The 8,656-nt window shown below is 41.0% G+C and overlaps 1 pseudogene; it reads right to left on the bottom strand.

The window, feature by feature from the left end:
* Positions 1 to 6,655: 6,655 nt before the first annotated feature.
* Positions 6,656 to 6,851, bottom strand: LOC115868768 (annotated as a pseudogene).
* Between the last annotated feature and the right edge of the window lie 1,805 nt (positions 6,852 to 8,656).

Raw genomic sequence — 8,656 nt, 5'->3', positions numbered from 1 at the left:
TCCTCCCTTCCCCTACCTCCCACACTCCCATGTCCCTCCAGGGCCATCGGTCCCTTTATTTTCTTCTCATATATATATTTTTTGTCCAACCTCTCTTATCTAGGTGGGTGTGCAGACATGAAATATTTGTTCTTAAGCAAAATTCTGAAAATTTTCTCGACAACATTTACAACAAATAAATGCTTTATATAGATAAGAGCATTTTAAGTGTATGTCTGATTATGATATTCAGTAAAACCTTCACAATTAAGAGAGGTGACTGCCAAGAAATGTCCCTGAGTAACACGTTTTGCACCTGAATACTAACCAAAAGTTGGCTGTTGAAATCAGCCCAGCAGCACTGCAGTAGAAAGGCCCGATTGTTTAGACCATAGCTAAGAAAACCCTACAGAGCAGGTTCTCCCTGAAAGACCTGGGATCCCTGGGAGCCAGACTTGATACTATGATAATTGATTTGATAAGCAGAATTACTTACTTGTTCCATTGTTTTGGAAGGTCATCATAAATTAGCTCAGAGTAGATTTATGTGACATATGTTTTAGTTTTCTTTTGCTAGATAATTGCTGCACAAGACTTCTTTCAAATGTTGGAAAGCAAGGTTTTACCTTAAGGACTAAGGTGTGCCTGACCCAAACCCTGGTATTTCCATTTGCCTCACATGCATGTGAAAGTTGAACACTGACTAAGGAAGACCAAAGAAGTATCTATGCATTTGACTTACGGTCCTAGTGAAGAATATGGAAGGTACCACAGACTGCCAACAGAACAAACCATATGTCTTGAAAGAAGTACAGACCGAACGCTTCTCAGAGGCAAGCATGGAGAGACTTCAGCTCACACACTTTGGGCAGGTTTCAGGAGAGGCCAGTCCCTGGAGAAGTACATCATGTTTGATAAAGTAGCAAGGCAGTGAAAAAGAGGAAGGCTCTCAAAGAGATGGATTGATACAATGGCTGCGTGGATGGGCTTAAACCTAAGAAGGATCGTGAGGCTGGCACATGGCCAGGGAATGTTTCATTCTGTTGTACATAGGACCGCTATGGGTTGGAACTGACTCAATGACATTGATCAACACATAGCTGAGGAAATGAGGTGGGGGCCGCATCTAACCTACTCTGGCTCTCAAAGCCAATTGCCACAAGGAAGAGGTGAGATATAGCCCACATACAGCCTTCTTGACCAATCCTGACACCAACTGCCCCTCCCCCAGCACTCTATGCCCCGAATTCAGATGGCTTCTCTAATTCATTGCAATGGCCACGTACCACTCACACCTTGCTACAGATGATGAGGTTTATTAGAGAAGGAAAACAGGTTACTGTTCAGGTCTGAAAACCATGGAGTGTTTGGTTCTGTTGTGCATAGGATCCTGTGGGTTGGGATGGACTCGATGACACCTAACACCAGTTGCTCAGGATAAAGGACACTTTCTTCTCTGCCCAACTACAGGCAGGCCTCACTCTGGCCTCTTGGCCTGGCCTCTGCCCGGCTCCGACAATGTTACAAAGCTCTTTGAGGGCTGTCAATAAAGGTCTAAATGGCACATAACTCCACCATAAGCCCCAGTACAAAGGCTCCAGGTTCAGCTAGCTCCATAAGTCTGCAAATCCAGCTACCCAGTGAAGTGCCCCGAGGCACCCCACTCCATATGGCATTCTCTGGACTCTGAGCACTCAGGTTCTCTTGCTTGGTGGGCTGGGAAGTCCACTGATCGGTCTCATACTCTGGTTCCTGGTTTTGATGCTATAGCCGCTGATCCTCTTCAGCTCCTCTGATGTCAAAGCATCTCTTAGATCAAGGAAGTTTAATTTCCAGGGTTCTTGGGGTACAGTGGACACACTTCGCACCAGGCTCTTCCTTTGCTGTTATTGAGATCCATTCTTCTTGCTTCTGAGATGGATGACTTTATACTAAGCAGCAGGATTGGCAACCACAATTGACCCTGTTAGTAGTCACTCACAATTGAAGCATAGAATCTGTTCCCTTTTTCATACCCAGACTCATCAGGAAAATGAAGGTCATTAGATGGGAGTAACAAAGGCCATGGCTAGAAGAACCATATTAATCACTGCATTGTAGTAACTAGCAAACATCTAGCTGAGTAAAACCACACACTTATTAATATCACCACATGCCTGGGTAGAGGTCTTGGAACAGGTTAATTAAATCCTGTTTCATGGTCCTGTCTGACAGAAATGGAGATGTCAGCTGGTGCTATGTTCTAACCTGGAGGCTTAGTTTGAAGAATCCCCTTTTAAGCCCCTTCAAACTGTTGGCAGGTCTAATTTTTCTAAGGTCATAGGACTGAGGTCCCTATTTTCTTGCTGGCTGTGGTTAGAGGTTGTTCTAAGCTTCTCAAACCCACACATTCCTTATTACATGCCCCTCCATACACATGGATAACCATAGAGTCTCTCTCACTGCACTCTGCTAAGAAGGAGGCACCCTGGGAATGACATCCCATCACCTTTTCCAAATTACATAACCTAACCAAGGAGCCCTGTTGGTGCTGTCAGGTACATGTATACTCATGTATAAGCTGAGGTTTCCAGCACAGTTTTAATGCAGTTTTTGTGGTGAAATTAGGTAGTTTGGCTGATATTCGAGTCAGCTTATACTCGCATATATACGGTAAGCGTTGTACCAGTTACCGCAGGACAGTAGTTCAAACCCACCAGCTATACTGTGTGAGAAAAATGAGACTATCTGCTCTCATAAAAACGTACAAAGATTCAGGAATCCTATGTAGGGTTGCTATGAGTCAGAACAAGTCAAATGCAGTGGGTTTTGGGGTAGCCAAGGAAGTGGCATCTCATCACCTTTATTATAGTGTGTTAGATAGAAGCAAACCAAGATTCTGCCCAACTGAATGGAAGGAGCTTGTGGAAGATGGCTGGGTCATTCCAGAGCCCCCTGGGGGGAGCAGTAGCTCCTACTAAGTGAATTATGGGACATATCTGCCACAAGTGTTTAAAGTTAGATATTTTTTAAAAGATTTTTTTTAATGATTCATATATCTTTGGCTGTTCTGGAAGGAGCCATAGTGGTAAAGTGGTTAAAGTGTTTGGCTGCAAAACATGAGGTAAGTGACGAGGTTCTTAGTGGGAAAAAATATGGCAGCCCGCTTCCAAAAATTTGAAAAGCGTGGAAACCGTATGGTTTCCAGATCTGCTCTATCTTATTGGGTCCCGATGAGTTGGAATCTACTCAACAATAGTGGGCTTATAATGCTCTGAAATAAAGACCCCATTCACCGATGTTGGAGGCAAACATTGGAGACACTTCAGTGCATCATAGGTGAAGCGTCAATGGAGTGCAGACTAGTGGGGCTAAAGACATAAAACTGAGTTAGAGGAAAGGTTTGTTCCTATCTTGCTATGTTCCCTACCTATTCTAAGCCATAGATTTCCCAACTGATCTGTCTTACTGCCCCTTAAAAAAATTCACTCGGTGCACCCTGGAATTCAAAACGTTTGTACTGTAGTCCACAATCCAGGATAAAGAGTCAACATCTAATTTGGAAACCTCCTCTTATTGTTCCAGCAACCCCAGGGGGGTCACTGCCCATTTTGGGCAACACAGCTCTAAGTGAAGTGCTTTATTGGGCCATTCTAGTTTAAGGCTTTCCCTGTGGTCACAGAGCCAGTTCAAAGTGGTAGACCTACAAAGTATAAAAAGCTCCAAAGGAAATCAGGTGGGAGTGAATAGAAATAAAGTAAAGTTGATATTACTAAGGGGTATTCTGTCCCCATAATCAAGGTCCTTTTCATTGCTCTTTCATTATTTTTAGTTTCACCAACTCATTTCTTTAATTTTATATCTTCTCTTGTTCATAACCTCTTTCTACAGTATACATTATATTTTCTCATTTTAATTCTCTTGTAATATGTTTCTTATAGCTTACTATTTTCTAAATGCTTTTACTAGAGATCACTTGGGGAGAAAATGGTGTTTTCAGGGACTTCATTTTGCCCACATCCACACTCAAGGCTTACAGAAATAGCAGTCCAGAAATCAAAGGACAGATCATGTTGGGTAAATCTGCTGCACAAGACCTTTTTAAAGTGTTACAGAGCAGATATTTCACTTTGAGGACCAGGATGTGCTTGGCCCAAGCCATGGCATTTTCCTTATCTTCGATAGAACATGGGAAGTGGAATCAGGGGCTCTACTGAAGGGCCTTGCTTGTAGTGAGGGTTTAACAGATAGAACAGGATTTCTGAGGACAAAGAGAGATTGGGAAATTCTCAGGGAATATAGAGAGTTTTGTATGTGTGTGAAATTCTTGCAAGGTGAGACTGTGAGTGGCAGAAATAAACCCCTGTGTTGGGCGGGGTTGTCTAGAGAAAGAAACCAGTGAATCTGTCTGTGGATGAGAAAGAACTTTATGTCAAGAAGCAACTGCATCAAGAAGGCACCCCGTGCAGGCCAACTCAAGTTCATAGGTGCACTGCTAAGGGCTACCCTCCTCAGACTCACGTCGCAGTAGCCTCTGACGCGGACAGGTGAAGTGAAAATTAAGGAGATCACAGGCTGGTGGGAAGAGTCACGTGGTTCCAAGGTCCATGGAAACATTTTAGGGCATGGACAACTCTCAGGGTCAGGTAGCCCACCTGGGCCCATCCCTGAAGGCAGGCATAGAGTCCCAGCAAGCGATAAGGCAAGGGACAAAGAGGGGCAGTTTCTCATGTCTCCACTCTGACACGAAATCTATACCCCCAAGGAGGTGTCATCAGCCTCTCATGTGATTGACAGGTTAGGCTCTGCCCCTACTGCCATCCAGGTCCCATCAATGTGACATAAAATCCAACCACCACAATCTCTAACTGTGGTAGGCAGTTTCTAAGATGGATAGCTAGAAAGCATGTGTCTCGGTGACATTCCTATTGGTTCTGAACTCAACACTTTTGGAGTTAAGTTATGAGGAAATTCCCCACAGTCATTGTCTCTATTGACCAAAGCAACTGTATAAATTCATAACTTCAGGATTAAATTCTTCCTCCCAAGAAATAGCTTTGACAATTAGGAAAAAACAGTCACTCTATCTTTAAGAGTGCTTTAAATCACAGCCCTATGAGAAAATTTCAAATTCAGTCTATTTGGGCATCTGAACAAATAAAAATCATAGCTTCAATGATTAAAAATGTCTAGCCTTTCTCATTTCCCCCTCTCCTACCAATCGTGGCAGATGCTTGGGCTAACCTCTTCAGCTGAAAATCGATGACTACAGAGCTAGCCACGTGGCGTGTGCAGATGATTTTTGCCATCTGTCTTTAAATAGAACACTGTGGTGCGTGCCTGCAAGTCACATAGGAAGGGACTCTCTGCCGAGAATCACTAATGTGTGAAAGCCCACATTTCCCAAGCCTACACATGATGGAGAGTGGAAGAACTAACGAGGAAGATTATTTATGTGATGAGAGGTATAAACATGATAATTAAAAAAAAGGACAAACAGGTAGAGGATTAACCGAGTGACAGGAGATAAATAGATAATTTCCAAGAACAATATTTTCTTCCCACTCATAAAGCTGGGAGGTGTGATTTCCCCGCCTTTCATAATTACTAGGAGAATTTCTTCAGAATTGAAAACTGCTATTGGCTCAGTTAAAATATATATATTAGACTGGGCCCAGATAAATAGGATTAAAGTTGTTTGATACTCTTGCTAAAATTCCATATTCTCAAAACAAAAAGCAACATTCTCACTGCCATCCAGTTGATTCGGAGTCATAGGGACACTAAGCAGACGTTCCCCCTTGAGTTTCTGAGACTGCAAGTTTCTGAGAGTAGAAAGCCCAGTCTTTCTCCCAGAGAGCAGCTAGTGGTTTCAAACTGCTGACCTTGTGCTTAACAGCCCACGGGTAACCCACGATGCCACCAGGGCTCCATAGATACTATATAAATTAAATTATAGTGTATTTATATGTTAGTAACACATCACGTAAAGAAAATCTATTCTGCAGGCAAAATTTGAAGTGAGTAAGATGGTATTTCTGATGCAACAAATTTAACTTTATGCAGCTCAGGCTTGTTTGTTGAACAGAGCCGGGTGGGACCCCTGAGGCTATGGCCTTTAGTCACACTTCAGGTCTGGAATTGAGCCCAAACCTGTGTTAAGAAAACAAAACAAAGCAAAAAACCCAACCATATGAAACGAACAAGGCAGCCTTTGTCCACCCTTGCCGTTGAGAGGATGAGGAAAGAAGAAGGAATTGAAAGAGGAAACACGGAGTCAGTGGAGAGTGGTGGCGGACTGAAGGGATTGCTCTGGAAGAAAGGAAGCAAAATGCATCTTAATTGTTGGATGTCAAACTGAGGATCTGCCTGTCAACCATCATCTCATTCACAATACACGTTTAACAGTCAACTTTACGCCTGCAGAATCATCTTTTGAGTATCTTTTGGAATAAACTTCTCTGATCAGCTTAAGACCTTTTGAAATGGCGTGGGGAAAACAATTGCTTCCCAGAGCATCATAAAATGAGCAGGATTAAGAATTGCTCACTTGTAGAAAAACTGTTCATCAGAAATGTCTTCATGAAGAGAAAATATTGTATTGTGTCATCAAACCTTAGTACTTGCCCCTCCTCCCATTTCTAACCCATCATAGAAGAGAACCTAGTTTCAAGTGGGGGTGCATTTGAGGGCCCTCTCTGGCATGCTGTGTCTCCCCAGTCACTGCCCACAGGACTCTGAGAGCAACAGGAATCTGCAGGCTCAGATTCAAGGCCTGGCTTTTATCTCTGACATTGTGGAAAAGGATTGTAAATCCTGAGGGTGAGCCCTGTGTTCCTTATGCCACCTGGACAGAGCCCAAGGAGAGTGACCCCCTGGAGTATCCGAGTTGGGGCCTTAGTACCTTTGTAATATGACTTGGATAGATGCCTTCAATTAAGGAAGCTTGTGCCTATAATGTCCATTTAAGTGGTAGATTTATACTAATTACCTCTCAATCTAAGTGGAATTTTGGAAACTCCCCAATGCTGTTTCAGGTCCTATGGGAACATTACAGTTAAGCAATTTGAAGGCTAGATAAATCTCCTCAAAACAGAAAATGTCTTCTCTACAATTATGTATCTATATTTTCCTGGATGTATTTGAGATCAAAAGAGTGAATCTTTGTACTACCTATACAGAAGTTAGTAATCACATAGTGAACAAAGATAATCTCTTATTTGCAAGATTTTACTGGTGAGTCTGGAATGAATGGAGTATCTTGTATTGACTCAGAAGTTTTATTTATTTATTTATTTATTTATTTATTTATTTATTTATATGGTGTGCTGCATATAACTTTAATGATCACACAGAGTGGAAAAATGACCATTATGAAGTTTTAGATGGAATAAGAGAATATATAAAAGTAGATCTATTAGTAATGCTTCCCATATAAAGTAATGAAAGCCACCCAAATAAAGTAATTAGTTGACACTGATGATTAATCCAGAGTCAAATGAAAACCACCCATATAAAGTAATTAGTGTGACACTAATGATTCATCCAGAGTCAGCATGGTCACATCTAAGTCAGTAGACCAATTATCTATAAAGATTGGAAGGTAACTATCTCACAATTTAGGTATCATGGTAAGAAATATCCCTGGCCAAACACAAATACCTAGGGAAAAAGATATGTGATAGAAAAACCCTATAGAGCATCATGTTACCCAGTAAGTAAAGTAAACATAGGTTTACTTGTATTTATTTATTAATCTGTATGAACAAGTCACTTTTTTTTTTCCCTTTATTGGAGATTCTGTTTCTGCTATACAGCTATCATCTGTCTCTTTCCCAACCCCACAACCCCTTCTTACAGAATCAAAACATTTTTTGTTCAAATTTACCATCTCTGACAGAGGCAGAGGACATAGTAAGTGAGGTAAGCAATGAGCTTACTTGTGCTTATTTACTAATTTGCAGTGAACAATTTGAGATCTGGGATGTGGGGAAACCCGTGTGAAAATGTTCACTGCAGATTAGTATGTAATCACAGGTAGGCCTGTGCTTAATTTGCTTATTCAGTCATCTGCTCCAGCCCCATGCAACACTGAAAATGAAGTATAAAATTAAATGAGAAGAGATTGGAAAATTGTGACGAGTTCTTTTACCAAATTAAAATTGACATTTTAGAATAAATTAATATTTCAATACCAAACTAGACTTCAAAATGAGATCAATTGGGCTATTTCAGAATACTGCATGGAAAAATGTCTGAAATCATCACAGATTAAACAGAACAAATTTAGGAAACCACATCAATCTTCTCATTGGATATTAAAAATTTTTGAAACATAGGATTTAGACAATTGAGAAAACTATTTTTCTTATGAAAATGCCTAAGTCTAGTTTTCTGTTTTTCATTAGAGTGTTTCTAATTTATGCTGCAAAGGTGAAGGGGTGGCCTTTTTCTTGTGTTATTTTTTTTTTGTGTTATTTATTTAAAAAATACTTTTATTAGGGACTCATACAACTCTTATCACAATCCATACATACATCAATTGTATAAAGCACATTTGTATGTTCATTGCCCACATCATTCTCAAAACATTTGTTCTCTACCTAAGCCCCTGGCATCAGCTCCTCATTTTTCCCCTCCCTCCCCAATTCCCCCTCCCTCATGAACCCTTAATAATTTATAAATTCTTATTTTGTCA

Source organism: Echinops telfairi, unplaced genomic scaffold (genome assembly GCF_000313985.2).
Source record: "Echinops telfairi isolate 266 unplaced genomic scaffold, ASM31398v2 ScPeMD7_1;HRSCAF=3_0, whole genome shotgun sequence".
NCBI classification, from domain to species: Eukaryota; Metazoa; Chordata; class Mammalia; order Afrosoricida; family Tenrecidae; genus Echinops; species Echinops telfairi.
This window is presented reverse-complemented; position numbering and strand designations above follow the sequence as displayed.